Below are 20,386 nucleotides of genomic sequence, written 5' to 3'. Positions count from 1 at the left end.
TTGCGAGTGGTTGTCAATTCAACCTCTGTATGTTCAGAGTCAGAATTCTGCTTTCATAAAACACATTTTCTAGTTTTAGTACTTGTAGTTATGTAACTTGTGACTGTAAGAATTTTAGGGAGTAAAAACTGTTTTGTTTTTCATTTGGTGTTGTACATGGTGTAATGTACACAGAGCTGCAGTGAGTAGTATATTAATGAATGACTACTCACTTATAACCTGATGGTTCCAGGTTATCAAAAGTGAGGATCCTTTTATACCAAAATTAGCATGTATTTGAATTTTTCTTTAAATGTGGGTAAACCTGCTAAAACGGGCGAGCGACTCATTTCAAATTGCCACTAGACGAGTTTCCCTGGAAAACCGAAGCGCTGGAAAACAGAAGGGAAGAAGCACGGGGGCCAGTGTTTCTTTTTCAAACTCAACACGCAGAACCAACCGCAATGTCAATGCGCCTCATACCACGGTATTCAAAAAGGGGGGAAAATTAGGGTGTCCATGTTTCCATCACTGCCAATCAGAGCTTAATCTGTGTCTCCTGCAGAGTCACGTGATTTGGGAATAAATACCAATCGTATCCTTTCCCACTGAAGACAAAAGAGAAAGGTGTACTGGTGTTACGTCATAGTAAATTGAATTATTTTAGGTCTTGCTGACTGTTGGTCGAACAAAACAACACATTTTATCATGTGACCTTCAACTGCTTTCTGATGTTTCATAGACCAAACTAACCAGAACATTCAGCATTCTTCTGATTATCAGAATCAGTGTTTTTTATGTGTGTTTGTTTTTTCCCCTATTAGATTGTTGATTAAATAAGGTAATTAAAAACTGCTACCTTGGCTTTGCAATCTGAATCTAAAAATAACTAGAAACTAAAGTCATCAAATAAATATAGTGGAGTATAAAGTACAATATTTCCCTCCAAAATGTAGTTGAGTGGAAATATAAAGTAGCAGAAAATTGAAATCCTCAAGTGAAGTACAAGTACCTCAAATTTGTACTTAAGTACACTGCTTGAGTAAATATAGTTACATTCCATCACTGTTTTTAAAGCTAATATAACAGTTGGCCAGGGGATTTATTGTGTAACCATCCGTCTGCAGTGATTATGTTTAACAATAATAATGAATCCTCTTTTCTGTTAATGACCGCTCAGTGAATCATTTTGGTTCATGAACCAACTTCAAGAACATACTTGAAGTTTGATTCAATAAACATTCTTCATTATCTACTACTGTAAATATACTGCAGTGGCTGTTTGAGTGCGACAGTTGAGATCAAACTTTGAGTTTTCTCATATAAAAATACAACAGCATTCATTTAGTTGTTTTATTTTGATGATTTTATGATCAAATCTTGAAGAAATATCCAAAACTTGTTTCAGTTACAGATTATATTATATGCAACATAATATCTGCTGAATTCCAAGGACAAGAGCTGTCATCCCTGAATGTTTCCATGTTTTATCCACACATGTATGATTACTAAATAAACTGCTGCTAAAACGAGAAATCTTTACACATTTCAGAGGCAGAAATGTTGATATCAAGGCATTTTTTGGTAGTTTCTTCAGTTAAAGTCTTTTAGATAAATAAAACATCAGTATTTGATTACAACACACATGCTTTTCACATTAATATAATAGAAAACTTAAAGAACATATTATCTAATAAAATGTATTATAGTTGTGTTCATTTCAGTCAGACGATGAATTAAAATTAAGAGAGCTAAATTAATTAGAAACCAATCTAAATATATTTTTTTATGTTTAAAAACTTGATAAAAGTTGCTGCTATACACGGAAAGATAAGAAAGATATCACTTATAAAAACCAAGAAGAGTTCAAAATGGGAGGTTGACGACATCAATATGTTGGATATTCACTTCAGAAAAAGGATAAAAAGGAGAGACATGGGGGGATTTAAAAAAAAAAAAGCAGGTTTGGCACAAACAACATTTGCACAAGTCGTCCATTACTGCAGCGAAAGAACAGTGACCTGTGAAGAGATTTCAGGAATGGGGCCGGAGCACGAAGGAGATAAAGGAGGGAAGAAAGAGAAAGCGAAAAAGATAAAGAAAGAGTGAAATTACCAGAGGGCAGGAGAAAAGAGGGGTATTGTGCATGTGCATTAACAGGGTGTATGATGAAGTTAGTTTTTTGTGCTGTGTGCAGTGACTAGGGGCTAAGGAGTCAGGAAGAGAGAGGGAGGAAGGGGTGGAAATCAATGGCAAATTACACGCGCTCTGCTGGCCTATTGTACAGTATGGCTGCTATATCCTAAAGAAGGCACTTCCAAGATGATGCAGCCAAATGGTGGATGGACTCCAAGATCATTTTTATTGATTTTGAAGGGCCGTCAATAGAGGAGAGGGAGGGGAGGGGAGGGGAGAGGAGGGGGGAGGTGAGTGTGTGTGTTGAGGTTGGGATGTGTGTCACAGGACCAATACAATAGCCCCAGACCTCAGCTTTTTGTCCCTGTCCACACATTAACAGCACACCCCGTCCCACTGCTTTTCATTTACATTAGTGCCTGGATGGGCGAGCGAAGGACGCGGAGAGAAAGAGAGAGTGAGGTTTTCCATTAAAGAATTGGTCCGGCAGCAGATGCCGGCATTGTTTGGGTTCGGGAGCCCAGAAATACTTGGTATTAGCGCTGATGATGTGAGCATCAGTGAGTCATCTAGTATTCCACATCAGAGCTAATAGGTGTGAAGCTGTTATGAAGATTGGATTTTATGGTTGTCTGCGTGCGAGAAAGAGAGAGCAGAGTGATTTTTAGGTACTTTTGAAAGTATTGAAGTCCCAGAGAGGCTCTGAAAGTCTGAAACCCTTAAATTGTCCAGAAAAGGAAATCCAAACTCATCCAAAAAGCTATTTCACTCTCGGTGAAGCCTCGTTATCCTGATGTGATCAGAGTTCTTTTTGGCAAATTAGTCTCACAGTGCATACGCAGACTCACACACAAGACTCACACATACAGCTCAAACATGAAACTGCTGAAACAAGATAAATTAGAAGATGTAACATAATGTGTTATGTTCTGTATGTTCAGGACTGGTTTCACTGGTAAATAATCCAGCAACTGGTTGGTTCACTGGCTGACAGAATAATGAGCTTCTGCTTGTGTGTTTGTGTGCACGTGTGTGTGTCTTGATAAACCGTGGCAGCGTGTGATTTTGATTCTATTAGACGGCGTGTGTATCACAGAGCGACATGGCAGCGCTAAAAGCAGCAGATGTTAACCGTAGGAGGCTAAAACATGACAGCTTGGAGCTCTTTAGAAGAAGGCAAACACACACGCACACACACACACACACACACACACACACACACACACACACACACTTTCACATTCGTACGTGATGATAATCACTGGAATGCTCTTGTGAAATAACACAAGCAAACACGGCAGCCGTTCACAAGTGTGAACATATTCTGGCAATATGGATCTGCTGGTGAATGTGCACACACACACACACACGCACACAAACACACACTCCTGCACAGCATAGACAGATGTTGCCATCTGTTGCATGTGCCACAAGCTGTGTTTCTATCAGCAGTGGAAGAAAAAATCAAATCATTTGCTAAAACGGCAGCAAACTGAAACAAAAATTGAAGAAAGGAATTAAAAATACTCCCGGAAAAGTAAAAGTCCTGCTGATGGGTGAACCTGGAAACAGTATTCCACCATACCTGCATCCAAATAGCATCCAAGGAGCTGTGTGACGTCAATCTGGTCTCCTAGCAGGAGCATCAGCTGCACATGTGAACATGTACTTTCTATATATACAGAAACCCAATAGAGTGCTGCAGATGATGCATTTTTGAAGGCTAACCTGGAAGTTAGCGTCGCCCTTGACATAAAGCCTACGGGATTCTTACATGTTTTGTTCAGCAAGATAATCCTCACAGATGAACATGTTTTATGGCATTTCTGTTCGGTGTGACGACATTTAATGTCCTTGACTACCTCTGTAGTCTCATGTAGCCACTTGTTAGCAACCGCCTGTTTTAAAGGTGCACTATGTAGTTTTGGGGAAGACATTTTTAATCAGAAGAGAAAGTTCTTGATTGATTGATTTTTTTATGCCAAAGGAAGTGCAAAAATGGCGTTTCCGACTCATCCCTGCGGCCTTTTGAAGTTTTTGAATAAGTGCACTTAGTTTCTTTAAACCTGCAGTTCCATCTGAATTTTGGGGAAAAGCAGATCAATCAAATATTGCATTCATTGCCTTTTTTCCTGCAGACATTTTGACTCGTCATAGTGAGCACAGGTGTGACTAATAACATTAATGATGGCTCCATTCAGCCCCAGTGAGCCGTGACAGTGTGACCGTGAGTCAGCGTGCACAACACCAGGGCCCTGAAACTGAAGACGCTAAATTGAATTCAGCTGTCATTATTTTTATTATCACACCTTTTTTTTGTTTGTTTTTTTACTAAAGATGTATTTTTGTTATTTTAATAAATGAAAATGACTCCACTATGTTTGTCAGCCACCCTTTTTACCTCTCATTTTGGTGTTTTCTGGCTGGTGGAGGTCTTTAATGATTCTGCATCAACAGTAGCAGGAGTGAAAGCGTGTCCTGAAATGTGATTACTTAAAACAACCTTTCTAACAATTCCATCGAAAGTGAGCAATAAAAACTTTTTTTAAATTTCTGGCATTGGCGTTCAGGTTTTGAATGCACAAAAGTGCACAAACAGGCAGATGTAAACACGTTCACACCACTTCCTTCTTCCTGATTATGCTGTGTTGATGCTATCTATTACAAAAATCCATTTGCTCACACAGTTTTCTTATGCAGCCATGGCATTATGCCTCCGAGTGAATATTCTTACTGGGTCTCTGAAATGTCACCGTTTCTTTACCTTTCACACACATGCATGCACACATACTGGAAGTGCACACACGTACACACACTGAGTCAAGCAAACAGCCTTGATTTATTTTCCCGTGGACCTCAATGCATCTCTGCGTCCTTTATGAGCTGGTTGTGAAATTCAACACACACTGTTTAAATAGGATGGAAACAAGTGTGTGTGTGTGTGCGTTCAGGGAGTGTTAAGTCACGACTTGCTCTGGCCACAGAGTTTGAGGCCTTCCTGAAACACACGCACACACACACATTATCAGTGAGGTGCTAGGTTTCTCAGCCTGAAGATAAACACTGAACATTTATGACTGCCTCGCTTTACAGCTTGTTGACTCTGTGATTCTGACTGTTAGACATTCTGTAGGCCCGCTGGAGACACTACAGGATGAAATAACTGTGTACGTGTGAGTGTGTGTGTGTGTGTGTGTCTGAGCACACGCAGCCGGGTGTTGCAACAAAGCAAACATTCCCTCTCAATCAGTAACTTTGTGTGTGCTGGAATTCTGTGATTTACAGGAGTGTATTGGGTCATTAAAGGAACATTTTTTAAAAACCTGAATCTTCCACCATTCTCTAAATGAAGGGATGCAAACAAATTGTTTTAGTTTTTCCCACTGAGGACGTCCTATCCTGCTCCATCCATCAGTGAGCACTGAGCTGGCTAAGTGACATGTCTGTTACGCCCTCGACTTTAATGCAACAATCCAAAACAATGACAAATACTTAACTTTGACAGCCCTAGTTGTATTACTTAACAACCATATTATACTGTAGCAACATCTGTATTTTTCTGGCCCTTGAGATATTCTGTCTGAATAGTCAGCGTAGATTTTGTGACGGAATTTCTTCTCCCTGTTCAACTTGTTTAGCTAACCAGTCTCTAAATAGACGATGTAAAGCTGGAAGCGAGCAGTCCTCAAATATTTACGGGTATTTAAGGAGTGTAAGTTTCTCAAGGTAAGGTCCTGCAGTAAATATAACACCACGCTGTGACAGTAAATACACAGATGAGCTTCACAGGTTCCCGGTGTCTCCAGATAATGTTTTTATTTTTATCTTGTTGTCTGCAGTATTTCGCCTGACCCAGATTATACAGATGTATTGTGTTAATGTCCTGCTGCTCAGAAAGGTTAGTGATGGTGACGTGATCTCAGAGGACAAAGAATGCAGTGAATGGATGAAATAATCCCGATCCTACTCGAACCACCAGTCCTGAAACTTCTCTTTGTTGTAGCCTTTTGTGTTTGTGTCTGTGTGTATGTGTACTCCACGCGTGTGTGTTTGTAGAAGCCAGGGGAATGTCCTGGTTCATTACCAAAGCACTGCCATTCCCTTGCTAACCATCCAAGTCCACCACAGAGGTCTGAACCTGCCATGATCATCTCTAGACCTGGATAAACATCAAAATCCTCTCCTCTCCTCAGTCCTGGCTAATCAGATGCCAGGCTCAGTCACTTTGTCAGAAGACACGCCAACATACTCTCAGTGTGGACCTCTGCTATCTGTGTGTGTGTGTGTGTGTGTGTTTCTGCCAAGCTTAAATCTTCCTGCTTCTCCTGTTGCCTCAGTGGCTCATTACCCCGGTGACCACAGCTTATAATCTCCCTCACACACATACAACCAATGAACGTGAACATGGATGAGTGTATGTTTTCCACTCAGAGAAACATCACTTCTGCTTGCTTCCAACAGCACCAGACACAAGTGTTTTAAAACTCAAACTCAAAGGGGCAGTGTGGATCATACAGCAGCGGTTGTCACAGAGACAAGAGGCACTGGCAGCACTTTTCTGCCCCAAAACAAAACGCTATGTGGACATTTAGACATATTCAAACTCATCAAAATAACCCTGTGTTGTGTTGATTTTGGACATGTTGCCACAGCTACTGATCAGAAGATGTTATTCCTTGACTCGCCTTATATCGATGAGTTAGTTAGATGCTAAAAAACAGCACAGTGGTTTATCATGCAGTCATATGAGACAGGATTTTACAACTCTGAAAGGTTATCACAGTGACTATTAAGCAGAAAAACACCATTTATGTCATAAAGTAATGGTGGTCTATATGTAATGGTACAGGTACGTTTCAGGGTCATTTAGCACTGAGTCCTTGTTTTAGGATCAAGATCAGATGAGGTTTAGACAACAAATAAGGTTTTTACCTCTTCACATACAAATAAACACGATTTACCATTTCATATACCAGAAGTCATGTGATCCATTTGTCATATGAAAAAAATATTAGATTTAAGGGACACTATGTAGTTTTGGAGAAGAAAATCAAACTCAGTTTTAATATTTACAATATTAATGAGATAATAATGAAAACTCAGAAATATATATATTTTTTTCATACCTGAATAAACAAGCTGTTCTCACAGGAAAATAAGGTCCCAGAACATTGTTTGAAGCTAGAAAGGTGGCAGGGTCCGCCACATAAAAACAAAATAAAACAATATGAAACTGTGTTGTTCTTTAAGGTCAGTTTGTTTATTCAGTTTATTCAGTCATGAAAACGAAGAGAGTTTGTTTGTTTAAATTGTTGTGACAGAAAAACAAATGAGTCAATGAAGAGCTTTCTCTTCTGATTAAAATTTCTTCCCTAAAACTACGTAGTGCACCTTTAAATTGTGGTCAAGATCCCACATTTTTTCTGAAATTCTGAAGGATGCTGCTGCGATAAATAACGACATCTTTGATTTCTGTTTTCTAATCAACGCAACCACGACGGCTTCAAAAAAGGCATCCGAACAAACACCACACACTGTGAATGAGAAGATGTTCTTCATTCTGCAGTAATGAACTGTTTCTTACTTTAAAGCTACTTAAGAGGAAATTTAAGGGCAGCACTTGAGTTCAAGTGGTTCAGTGTGTAACTGCGAGGGATAAGAAGTTCAGAAATAAGTGTCACCAGCGAGCGTCCTCACATGTATAGTAATACAAACGTGTGGATGTATCTGTGTGTGTGCAGGCGTGTGTGAAGGTATCATCCCAGCTCGGTAGCAGCTAGCTAGCGGCTAAATGACTCTCCACACTTCATTAGCGGCGATGAGGTGAGCTGCTCATCTCCTCATTGTTAGCTAGCGCTAAGCTGCAGTAATCCCAAACAAAGAGCCGGGGCCTCGCAGCAGCCTGCGTGGATTAGACCGCTTTCTAGAAACATCCGAGAGAGATTCATTCTCATTCAAATTGGCCTGTAAACAAAACCAGTGGTGGCCGGGAGAGAGATGAGAGAGGAGAGAGATGAGTGTATGATGGAGTGAGTGTGAAACATCTTGTATGTATACATGTGTAATATAGCTGCAGTTTGTGTTTGTGTGCGTGGAGGCCCGAGCGTGCCAGAGAGTGGGTTTAAGAGAGACAATTTTAAACTCCAGTATATTTCAAATTATAAAAGAGCATGTTTTCTTCCCTACTTCTGGTATCCAGTCATGCACATAATTTGTTTTATTTGTTGAGGTTTTGAGATCTCTGTCAGACTTCTGGTGCCGCCCCAACACAATGGAAGTCAATGGAACAGGTTTGGTGCTGAAAGCCTCATGAAATTAGATTTTATATGTGTGGTCTAAAGTCAGAAACACGGTCCATGGAGGTATGTCAACACAGAGGCAACGTAGACACTTCAAACTACACAAGATGGAATTTTTTGCCCGGCATTGTCATTTGTGTTTGCATACTTGCGTGGGCCATGTTTCTGAACTAATGCACATTTACCTTGGGATGCGATGGTGAAGAAACTCTCTGTCTCCCTGACAACACCGGTACTACAGATGACACCAGACATTTAATGGGAAAAGATTTTCTTCGATGGTGCTCAGTGAGCGCTTACTTAGATCTTTAAAGTTAGATCTTTAGATCTTCCCCCTTACTTTGAACAAAGTGGATGCTTAGTAAGTTGGTTCATTATCAAGTTTTGAGACAGTTACCCCAACAACTGAAGCTGACGTCCACAAATGAGCTGTAAAAAGTAACACTAACATTAAAGCAACATTATGTACATTTTTAAAATAACAGCTGCAAATCATTTTGATGGTACAGTGTCTTGTAACAGGTAGGTGTGTCTCTGTCTCAGCCACTCCGCCCTCCATCACTTGTTTCTGCACTATGTAACCTCTGTGAGAGGGTGGGATCACAGCGTTACATACATGTGTACTTCAACATAGTTTTCAACACGTAACATCGTTTTGACGTGATGAGTTTTGTTTGTAGTTAGCACCTATATTACATCTGAAAAATTGTTACAGACCTGGGATATGTAGTTACGACAGTGGTGTTGCACTCAAAAACTGTGCGGGGCGCCAAATCCCACAAAAAGCCAATTTCTATGTAATGTTGCAATATGTCAGAATTGTCAAAGTCATACTCAACACGAAGAGGAGGACGCATATCACCAGAGTAACCGCTAACTGCTGCTAACTGCAGCTGCCCATAGCTAGTTAGCTCAGTTAGCCATGCAGCTAACCGTTCAGACTAAGAGCCCGGGGACTAGCTTGCGCTAGCACAGGAATTTTGGACCAGGGTGGGCCGCGGCTAGTGGCTTGACACGCTAACTTAAATAAATATCTCTACAACACAAAACATAGACAACATAATGTCAAAACTGCTATTTATTCATATTCTGTTGATCATTTTAGTTAAATTTTGTTTTCAACCACAATTCATACACATAGCCCCTTTAAGTACACACTGGGTGAACAGAACCGTTCACCCGGTGTGTACTGTCAAGGCTCATGATTTGGGTCCTGACACATGAAAATGTATTATTTCTATAATTCAAAAAAGGTAAATGGGCAAGTAATGTCATCAATACTAAGTGTAACACCAGTTACTGCCCACCCTGATCGGTTGTTGCAGCTGTCGCTTTAATGTAATTGTCGTCCTTCATTGTGAATCGTTTTTTTTTTTTTTTTCACAAAATGTAAAAATCATCGGCAACTTTCTTTCTAGATTTAATGTCCCCATTACTCTGGATAACCTGCTGTTAGCAGTTTTTATGGGGACTATTTATTCAGTGGAAACTGTTACTTACAGAACTTTTTCAATCAGGGAAATATGATTCAGATGTCTTTTTCATAACAGAGATTTTGACTTGTCAAAGCAGGAAATGTGTCCTTCAATGGCAAACATCCATTAACTTCCATTGTGCTGTGAGGTCAAGGCAGAATTATCAGACATGGATGTCTCACGAACTAAAGTTATCTGCACAATGCAACATTTAAGCATTTAACTGCACAAACCTTGGGTAGCTGTGTTGTGCACTGTGAGCTCACTTTAATGGGTATGTCTTAATCACATATATCAGATTATCCTGCTCCTTCTCATGTAACAGATGGCTGAAAACCAGACGTAGATTTTTTCATTTTCTGCTTGTGTCAGTGTGTCGCCACTCGTAACAAGCTCTGAAGCATATTTTTAAAAGTCACTCAAATGACGAGTTGTCCTTTCAGCCGGTCTGCTAATCTGAATTAATCATTAAAAACCATCAATCAGCTCAGTGAAGGATCCTCATCTGTGGATCTGATGTTTCGATTAGATGTTTTTGGCTTAATTGTGCACTGAAATGCCACCAAATGCTCTGACATATTAGCCATCCATCACATTTTCTGATGCTCGTCAATTTTAGAAAGTAATCAGTTATTAAGGGTTTTGATTATTATTAGCTGTCAATCAAATGAAGCGAGTTAGCTTTTATATACATCATCGTTTTAATATGATGTCAGTGATGATCAGGCTAACGTGTTTTCATCCAGATTTTGATCAATCAAATGATGATGATCGTTTTTATAATGTCAGTCACATAGTCGATCAAACAATCTGACTTAGTAACCATCAGTTGACCGCTGTGGTTTGGTTGTCATGAAGTTCCCCTTAAATGGTGCAAGTTAGCCTGTAATCAAGTATTTAAACATTATAAGTACGACACATAATCCTAAATCTCCTGAAACGTCATTTTCTTCATCATCTAGATAATCTGAATCTGTAGTAGAGACGCCCAAACTCCTCTAAATGTTTGTGATTCATTTCAGAGTGATGTTAAATTGTTGTTTTGGTTTTAATTCAACAGTGCATCTGATCTGAAACACTACACAGACATCTTCTTGTTAGTTCGCAGTGGTGTTTGTTTTCATGATGGAATACACTATTGTATTTTCTTGATGAAATGTAACTGGCTATTGTACATCAGCACCTCCCCTCCCCACCTGGGGATGATTGCTTAATCACAGTAAAAGGAGGCTGATACCACTCTGGTGGAGCTCTGATGAAGGCTTGTTTGCTGAAATGCGTCAGACTAAAATAAATAAAAATTTCAAACTACAGCAGGATTATCGAGAGAGCTTTTGTGCTGTAGAGGTATCAGATACCGTGTTACTGTTCGGCTGAGGCTGTATATAAAATGGCTGCGATTAACCCGCGTGTGATTTACCTGCAGTTATTACCTCGGCTGTCTGTCGGCTTTCACAGCCTGTGTGGATTTCTTTAGCTGTTCTTTTTGTTTTTTTAGCAAACACAGTGCAAGATACTCACGTTATCCACTGAGAGAAATGAAAATGATGATAATAATTATTCTAATTTCATAATGAAAGATTGACCTACTATTTAAACAAACAAACCAAACATACGATAGAAGAGTCTACAGTCACGTTAGCAGCTCTGTGAGGCTAACATCAGCATGCTAACATGCGCTCAATGCATCCAGATGCTCCTCAGAGGGTCCTCTTTCCCAGGCTGAGAACTCGTTCTGGTTTCAATGTGGATGAGCGTTGAAGTTGTCATGTAAAAAAAACAGAAAAAACTTAACAAATGAATCAAACCTGATATATTGCTTAACCTTACTTGTTATCAGGGTTACTGCTAATAAATAACTAACTAATCCAGGTCACGCTACATAAACAGCAACTTACTGTGAAAACACAGAACCATATTACAAATTACTTCTTACCATCAACCAATCACTTACTTTCATCTGCCATGCTTCTGCTCATAAGATGGCAAGGCTGGTACATTGTGTACCAAAAAGTTGTTGTTGCAACTTGAGGGGGCGTTCACGTGAATTTTCCAAGGGTGGAACTCATTTTCCAATTATTCCAACACCATGTAAATGTGCTCCAATCACTGATGGAGGGTCTAGTTACATTTGCTCAAGTACTTTACTTACGTACAATTTAGAGGTACTTGTACTTTTCTTGAGCATTTCCTTTTTCTGCTACTTTAAACTTCTGCTCCACTACATTTTGGAGGCCAAAATTGTAACTTTTTCTCTATTTATGTGATAACTACTTTCTTTGCAGATTACATGCTGCATCAGAGCTGAAGTAGAGCATTTTTTTTTTTTATTTTGACCCGATGAAGGCAGAGAAAATGCCAGAGGACCAACAATGTCTGTATCATATTTCATAGCATTCCAGCAAGCAGAAGTTGAGATATTTCACTCAAAATCACAAATATCATCATAATGTTGATGCAAGAGAAAATATCAGTGGATCCCCAGAGTCAGTAGTATTCATCCAATAGTACTTGAGATATTTGCCATTGCTGACCTAGAGCCACGATGTTGGCACGGCTGAACAATTCTAGCTTTACAGTAAAATCTGCTCTCGTTTTGCTTGAAATGAACTTATTAGCACCAACATTCAACCTACAACTCCAGGCTTCTTTAAGGCAGCCGTCTGCTAACATGAGCCATGCCCATAAAGCACGGTGGCTTACAAGAGCCAGCCGACAGCAACTTTCTTTATCTGCGCTGTTTAAACTGTTTATCTTGCATTCTTCATTAATGAGAGGCCAGTGAGGTGTGTTGTTCTGTAAATATCTGACAGCTGTGTGTGCGCGTCTTTCTTCCTGCCTGCTTCCTGAACAAACAGCCTCAGGACTGACCAACCACCTTCCCTTCTGGTGGTCAGCATTTTAGTATCTTTAAAGCTCTAATCCTCAACTTTACAGTGTCTGACCTGCACTTTTCACCGTCTGACCATGTCCGCAGAGATACATTTTAAAATGCTGTTTACATATGGTAATTTATGTCCACTCTAGCATTTTCAGGTCTTTTCTTTTGAAAAGTTGTCCGTCCACACGGAAACTTGGAGAGCAAAATCAAAGCATTACATCACCTGGTGGAGTGTGACAGCCACAGGATGCTTACTTTTACTAAAAAAATTAACTTTGTCACATACTGTTCTACATGATGGTATAACCAAACGCAAAATTTTGTTGTTTACATTAACATTTTTTTAATGATGTCAGACATAAAAATATAAAACGAGTATAATAATAGGAATTTGTTTGTAGCTTATAAACGCAGGTTCTTTCCCCGGTGAACAGTGTAAAGACTGCTGCATGAAGACAATCACTTTTTTGGAGCCTAAAGCAAAGTTGTCTATCAACTTAAATAAACAGCTGTTTTGAAATTTAAGATCAGAGATCACAGAGAGCTGATAGTGAGCAGAAAAAACATAAAGTGGCCTCTCTGTATTTTAGTCATAAAAAATGAAAAATGAGAGCATCTTTTGCAGATTTCTCCATTTTGCAGCTCTGCTTTAATTTAAAACTGCTGGTTTAATTTGGTGAGAAAAGATGTGTATTAACTATTTTTATGCTTTTTTTTCACCACCAGGTTTAAAACAGCTAACACTACTATAGAAGTACACACTATAATTAAACAACACACAGATATGTTGTGACATTTAGAATCGTGACGTTTTGAAATCCTTTACCATTACCTGATGTTACTGGAAAATTGAGTGTTAATTTTGTGCTCTGAACGTGTTTCCTTTTTTTTTAACATGCTCCTTAAGCTCTTATTGTTTATTTTAATTAGTCTGACTGGGATGAATACAATAATGAATGGATCTTTTAACTTTTTCACAGTGAGACTTTTTAATGCTTTTTTACTGGATAATTCTTTATCAGACTCGATTCTTTAACGCTTCACCTCACTGGTGGTAACTTAAAAAAAAAAAAAAAAGCCTTCCCCTACAGCAGCGTAAATCATGTTTAATGCCCCAAATGTAGATTCAAACTGTTTAATACTCAGCATCTGCCAATCAGTTATTAATGGAGATAATAATCACCAGATTAATCCAAAATGTCCTGCTAGATGAGCTCCACCTCAACTGACGACTACTGTTGAATCCTGCCTTTTTATCACTGAATGAGTCATAATAATCTAACCACACAACCATATACAATAGTGTAACAGTCACAAGGGATGCTTTCCTGCATTAAGTACTTTTACTTTTAATATTTTATGGACCTCTTCCTGACTACACTCACATACCTTTAGTGAAGAAGCCTTTTTAGTGCCAGACTTTAACTTGTAACAGACTGCTGAGGGTCCATCAGTACGGCTTCCTCAGGGCTGATACCGATTATTAGAAATTTAAGGAGACTGATAGCTGATATTTGCAGTATATATGAAAATATTTGTGTCAGAATTAAATACAACTTTCTGGTACTTTACTTGAGTATTTCCTTTCCAGCCACTTTATACTTCCTCTCCATTACATGTATTTGATAACTTTAGGTACTAGTTACTTTGTAGATTCAGATTATTCACTGTTCATAGGCGATTGATTGTGATGTGTTACCAATCAGATTTTGTTGTGGTTGAGACATGTATGAGAGGATGTTGCATCAGAGCCAAGGTGGCACATTTTTAAATTCTGTAATTTTATCTGCAATCTGACAGAAAAATGATACCGATAACTGGAAAAATACTGAATATCAGCCACAGTAATCGGCCAGGCCGATAATGGTCCATCCCTAGTTTTTGCAGTGTAGTTTTAATGATAAAGGATCTGAATACTTTCTCCACCACGGCAACATTATTATACCGTGTTACTTAAATGTCTCCTCAGTGAGAAATCCTGATAAACCTTTAAGATGTTGGATCTCAGGTCAGGAGGGATGTGTGAGGAGTGAGGAGGGAACGGGGCCTGAAAAGAAGACTTGACCTCAGTATATCGACCATGCTTTAGGTAATGATGTGAACCTTAGCTGTGACCCAGCAAGAGCCTCCAAACATCTATTCCACAATGTCGCTATTTCTACTCAAGGGCAAGTATAGCCGTGTTAATGGACGGATATTTGTGTGTGTGTTGGTGCGTGTGACGTGATTGACAGGTGGTTGGCCACATCTCCTTCAATAGAGGCCCCCCTTTTCACTGATTACTGTGTCAATGTGTCCGTATCACACACACACACACACACACACACACACACAATACGATGCAGATACACAAAGAGAGAAAAGCCCTCTGTGGATCTCCCATCAGGCCGAGCTGCGAGAAAACACACAAAACAGATGCAGCAAATGTGTCCACTCTCATGCATATGGAGATACTCACAGGGGTGTGTGTGCATGTGTGTGTGTGTGTGTGTGTGTGTGTGTATGAATATGTGTGTACGTGTCAATAGACAGATTCTATGTAAAATGCATTAGCATTCACAGATGATGATGATGATGGTCTTTCTAAAGGCTCTCATGGTGCCACTGGTCTCTCTCTGTCTCTCTCTCTCTCTCGCTCGCTCGCCCCCTCTGTGGATGGGTTTATAATTAAAAGTGCTCCAGCTCTCTAACATGAGTGGTATGTGTGTGATTTAGACTATATGGAACAGATTGATCAGATAAAGAGCCACAGTCATATTTCTCAACTGCTGAGCCTATTCACAGAGCACTGATCCCCCCTCTCTCTCTCTCTCCCTCTCTCTCTCTCTCTCTCTCCCTCTCTCTCTCTCTCTCTCTCTCTCTCTCTCTCTCTGTGTTGTCCCTCAGTCTTTAAATCTTCCTCTCGCTCTGATTCTGCTGCTTTTCCTCTCCTCTTTTTCCGTCCGGCCTGTCCCACCACACAGTCCACTCTGGTCTTTTCTGTGCGGTGTTTCTGCGCCACACGTCCAAAAATCACCCATCAACAACTCAGTGTGTTTGTATTATTCACTGTAGATGTCACTCTCTCAAACACTTATTCACTTTTTGATGAAGAAACCGAAGCAAAATGCAAAAATGATTTGATAAACAGGTGCCAGAAGGGCCATAAAGGTACATGGAAGATATTGGCAGAAGGACATTTCTATATCTCAAGATATTGAAGGAAAAAATCAGAAGAAATGCGACAGTGCCCACAAAAACCACGTCCTCTTCATTCCCTGTTGTGTGATTGTATATCATGGCTAACATCATGGAAAACTAACACATTCCAGCAGTGGGTTGAAGACAGAAGATGCTGTTCAGTGTTGTATGTTTTTTTTTTTTTTAGATTTCATTGCGTTCATGGAAATTTAGCAAAATATGTATTTATGTATTAAAATAATGCATATTATTTGTTTTTAAACAGATGTTTTTACATTGTTTGTGGGGTCAAGAGTCAAAGTATTTACACTGTATTCAAATCATATTTTATCTTTACGATGACGGAGAGGAGCTGATTAGTTCAAACACGGTGAAATGGTTTGTTCATCCTTTTCAGGAAGTCTTGTCAGGTGTGTGCAGCCAAGTAAACCATTTCATATGACAGGAAACAAATCACCTGCACACATCCAAAAAGCTGTAGATGACACTTTGATTGAAACATTAATACTTTTGTCACTTTTTGCACAAAATGTTTCTCACATGACCTGATTCAGTAAACAACCCTGCTTCATTTTCCTTCCTGTGAGGCTGCTGTGAGATGCGAGGCCTTGTTCTTGATCCACAGTGTTGGTGCATGTGATTGGTGTCAGGCTGAGGGATAACGGTTGCAGAAGGAAACCGATTCTGTGTGTGTTTATTGGTGTGTGTGCTCTGTGATCTATACCAGATTAAATAAGATTCTTTGCTCTCTTCTCCTCACCTCTCCTGTCCTCCATTATCCCTCCTTTATCCCCTCTCTCTCCTCTCTGCCCTTCTCTCCTACCCTCCTTTCATTTCTCTCCCTCATCCCGTGCCCCTGTCTCCCCCCCTCTCTCCCTCCCTCCCGTTCACCTCACCCTCCACCCCTGTGATAGACAGGGTGTCCTCACCTTGTAACGATCAGTGACATCCAATATGTTTGGCTTGGGATCATCCCCCCGTGTGTCCATTGTGCTTTCTGTTAAACGCTTTATTGATTAGCCATGAGTTAATTACAAATTACATCAACCGTGGGCAGACTGAGGGTGTGTACATGGCTGCAGGACCCATCCTGGACTGCACACACACTCACACACACACACACACACACACACACACACACACACACACACACACACACACACACACACACACACCTGCAGGCATGCCTCTCAACCTTCGCAGGTTACATTAGTCTACCTGATTCCCTCCCCCTATTAACATCCATGCATTTATGACATTTCACAGCACCTTATCAGCGCTCTGAGGGCAGGCAATATCTTCCGGGCGATTGTAGTGAAAAGGGTGGAATTAGAAACAGGAGGATTCTGCACAACACAGAGGGTACGCACCCTGAATACTTAATTCTATCAAGCACAACTTGACTCACCCTGTGCAAAATTATGAGACTGTGCCAAATCCACAGCAGACCTTTGGAGGCTAATGTATTCTGGATTTAAGCTCCATTGTAAAATCCATAACACGCCTGCACCTGACCTGCTCTGCTGCAGCCCCCAAAACAACCTCCCACCTCTGACTTTTGCACAAAGTTAATAATAGTATAATAAATAATAATAATAATTATTACTATTACTATGGTAATAATAATAATAGTAGCAGTAGTAATAATAATAGTTGCAACCTGCAACAGCAAGCACTTTCTCCAGCCTTTTTTTCCTTTTCATGCCGTGTCAGTTTCTCTTTGACATTGCCGTGTACTTTGTGCAAAAGGAAAAAGGAGCGAAAAAAAAAAAATCTTTATCAAATCCCCATTCTGAGGCTTTCAATAAGGCAGGCCATTACCTCACTGGCGCTTTTGTTCGGCCTATACAAGAGAGAACAAAATGGTTATTCAGGAGGACGCTTTAGATTTTTATTGTGGGCTCGCTATTCACAAAGAGCACCGTTATTGTATTAAAAAGAACCATCTGTGGCAGAAACAATGGCTTCAAATTATCTGTGAATACCCAGTGAACAAAATATAAAGCTTTTTCCTGCTCATTATGTGGGCTAAGCTAGGGGGTGGAAGATAGGAGAGGAGAGGCATAGACTTTGCTATAACTGACTTTTGTTGTTCTTGCTTGCATTCTTCTCCTTTTTAAATCGGCCCCCTTTTCACATTGTGTGTCGCCATAAACGGCTTTTCTTGTTGCAGGGCTCGCGGAAAGAAGACAGCGGAGCTCCAGACAGGCAGCGGGGCTCCACGGGGGCTGCACGCCGACCAAAGCGCGCCGGCTGCCGGATTGAAACCGCGGGGACTACCGGGCAGGGGGGGGTGTGAACATGCGGAGGGAGCCGGCGCGGCGCTTCGCCGCCGGCGTCGGGAGCTCCGTCCCGGACAAGTTGAGGCTTCCTCGCCGGGGGGGAGAAGCGAGAGGAAGATACGGAGGAGGCTGAGAGAAAAATGGCATCTTGTTTAATTTCTGCCAATCAAGACGAGAGGAAGACAACTCCCAAACTGGCAGTAAGTTGGAGTGCGGTGGAGAGGAGAAGCCCCGTGTGTGTTTGTGTGTGTGTCGGTGTGTAGCATGTTGGTGTGTGTTTGAGGCGGTGTGTATGTAAAACACGCAGTGTTGTGGAATGACACCGCATGGCATCATGAGCCTGACTGACTGCCTGAGCTGCTGTTGGCCGGTTCGGATCCAACACGCAGAGACTGTGCGGGCGGACATGTGGCCATCACATATCACAGCAGATTTATTTATTTTATTTAGATGTCATTTAATTCTAGTTATTTATTTTCCTCTTCCAGTATTTATATTCATTAATGTTAAATAATACCAGGGTTGGGTTACAGATCAAACTGGACGCGCTGGGTTGATTTAACTGACGTGATGCGCTTTTACTGGACTGTTAGAGTTTAATTTTATTTTCCTCTGCTGAACATCATCTTTTAAATTGAACAATCACTTCACATTTTATTTATTTGTAGCCTGATGTGTTGAAGGACATCCTTTCGATTTCACAGCCCGATATAAATGTATCTTTACGCTTTAAATCTGAATTATTTTAGTTAAACACGGCGCTGATCTAAATAAATGTGTCCACATTTAAACACAACATGTCAAATAAATTACAGCAAACTTGAGCATCTCTGTCTAAAGTCTCACCGGTGTCCTGAAAAAATGTTTTTTTTAAAATATCCTGCATTTATCTGAAAAAGTCTTATTATTTTTTTTTTTAAATATATACATTTTTCATAATTCTTTCCAAGCAGTTCTTATTAATGCTTTCGTGAAGTGTTCCCTGGCTGTCTCCAGCCTCTGGTACGGCCCCTAGTGGCAAGAAAAGACAAGTTTAGTTCCATGTCAGCTGAAGTCTGTCTCCTCACTGACACTAACTTGTCATTTTGCTCCTTTTTATCATCATCGGTCATTTTAATAGATTGTGTCCTGTGCGTATTTATTGTATTTGGATCAAAGTGACATGTGCACGTGACCAGCTCAGAAACTGTATTTTGGGATAATACTTTTAAGAGTTCAGTAACAACAAATCCTCCTGCGCGCCTGTTGTCGTTTCATTTTTGTGTCGTTGCTCTTTCTGTCTCTTGTTTTTTGCGCTGATCCTAACACTTAAAATTTGCGCAGCCACAAAACAGTATTTTTGATATCACAGCGTGCCGCGCGCTGTATTTGCTGTATCTATCCCAACCTGGTGTAGCAGGGGGCTTACAAGTGGTCCGAGGGAGCCGCCCCGCCAGTTTCTCCTGGTTTTTGTCAAACAACGGCTTTTAATTCAGGATGATTGTGGATGCAGGGCCACTCCCGGCTGGATGGGGCCTGCTTTCAGAGAGCTGCAGGGCCCCGCTGTTCCTTTATTATCATAAGCAGATTAGAGGTAGCGGGGAACACACTCAGATGCAGATAGCAGCCGAGCGGCCCATTTCAACCTTGCATTATAATGGACCGAGCTGCATGTGTCGCCTCTCGCAGCCTATTAAGCACAAGATGAATCTTATGTAAGGTTGCCCGGGCCGGCATAATGAGAGCACGGGGGCTCCGCTTCTCCATTTATTATCAAATGACTAAAACAAAATAATAAGGCTTGATCTATTCACTTTCAATTATGATTTAATCTGGAGACACGCATTTAAATTAAATTATTTCAGGTGTGTGTACTTGATCTATCTTTAATTATTGGGGCTGTCTGGCCTGCAGATGCGCACAGGCGCATGTGTGGCTGAATATCTGGGACGCGTTTATTTATTTTTCTCTCTCGTCTAAATATATATTTAATATTTCTTTTTAAAAAACGTTTCCCGTGTATTTAACAGAACTTCTAACAGCAGCCAACCTCCTGTTCCTCCGCTCTGACCAGAATCAGTGTGCAGCAGGAGCCGCGTGTAGTTGCGCCTCTCTCCAGTAGGCGGCGCTGGTGTCACGCAGCAGGACGCCTGGTGCTGTAGATGAAAAATTGAG

The 20,386-nt window shown here is 40.5% G+C and overlaps 1 long non-coding RNA gene across 3 annotated transcripts in view; it reads left to right on the top strand.

Annotated features, from left to right (window-relative positions):
* LOC311258188 overlaps positions 1–20,386 on the top strand; it is a 93,283-nt gene that overhangs the window by 21,208 nt on the left and 51,689 nt on the right. For all 3 annotated transcript variants that reach the window (XR_014622699.1, XR_014622700.1, XR_014622701.1), the window contains exon 2: positions 18,124–18,432. This is a non-coding gene — a long non-coding RNA (uncharacterized lncRNA). The remainder of the gene's footprint in view (positions 1–18,123; positions 18,433–20,386) is intronic.

Source organism: Pagrus pagrus, assembly GCF_965226575.1.
Source record: "Pagrus pagrus genome assembly, chromosome: 6".
NCBI lineage: Eukaryota > Metazoa > Chordata > Actinopteri > Spariformes > Sparidae > Pagrus > Pagrus pagrus.
The sequence above is the reverse complement of the archived record's forward strand: the minus strand, read 5'-3'. Positions and strand labels throughout refer to the sequence as shown.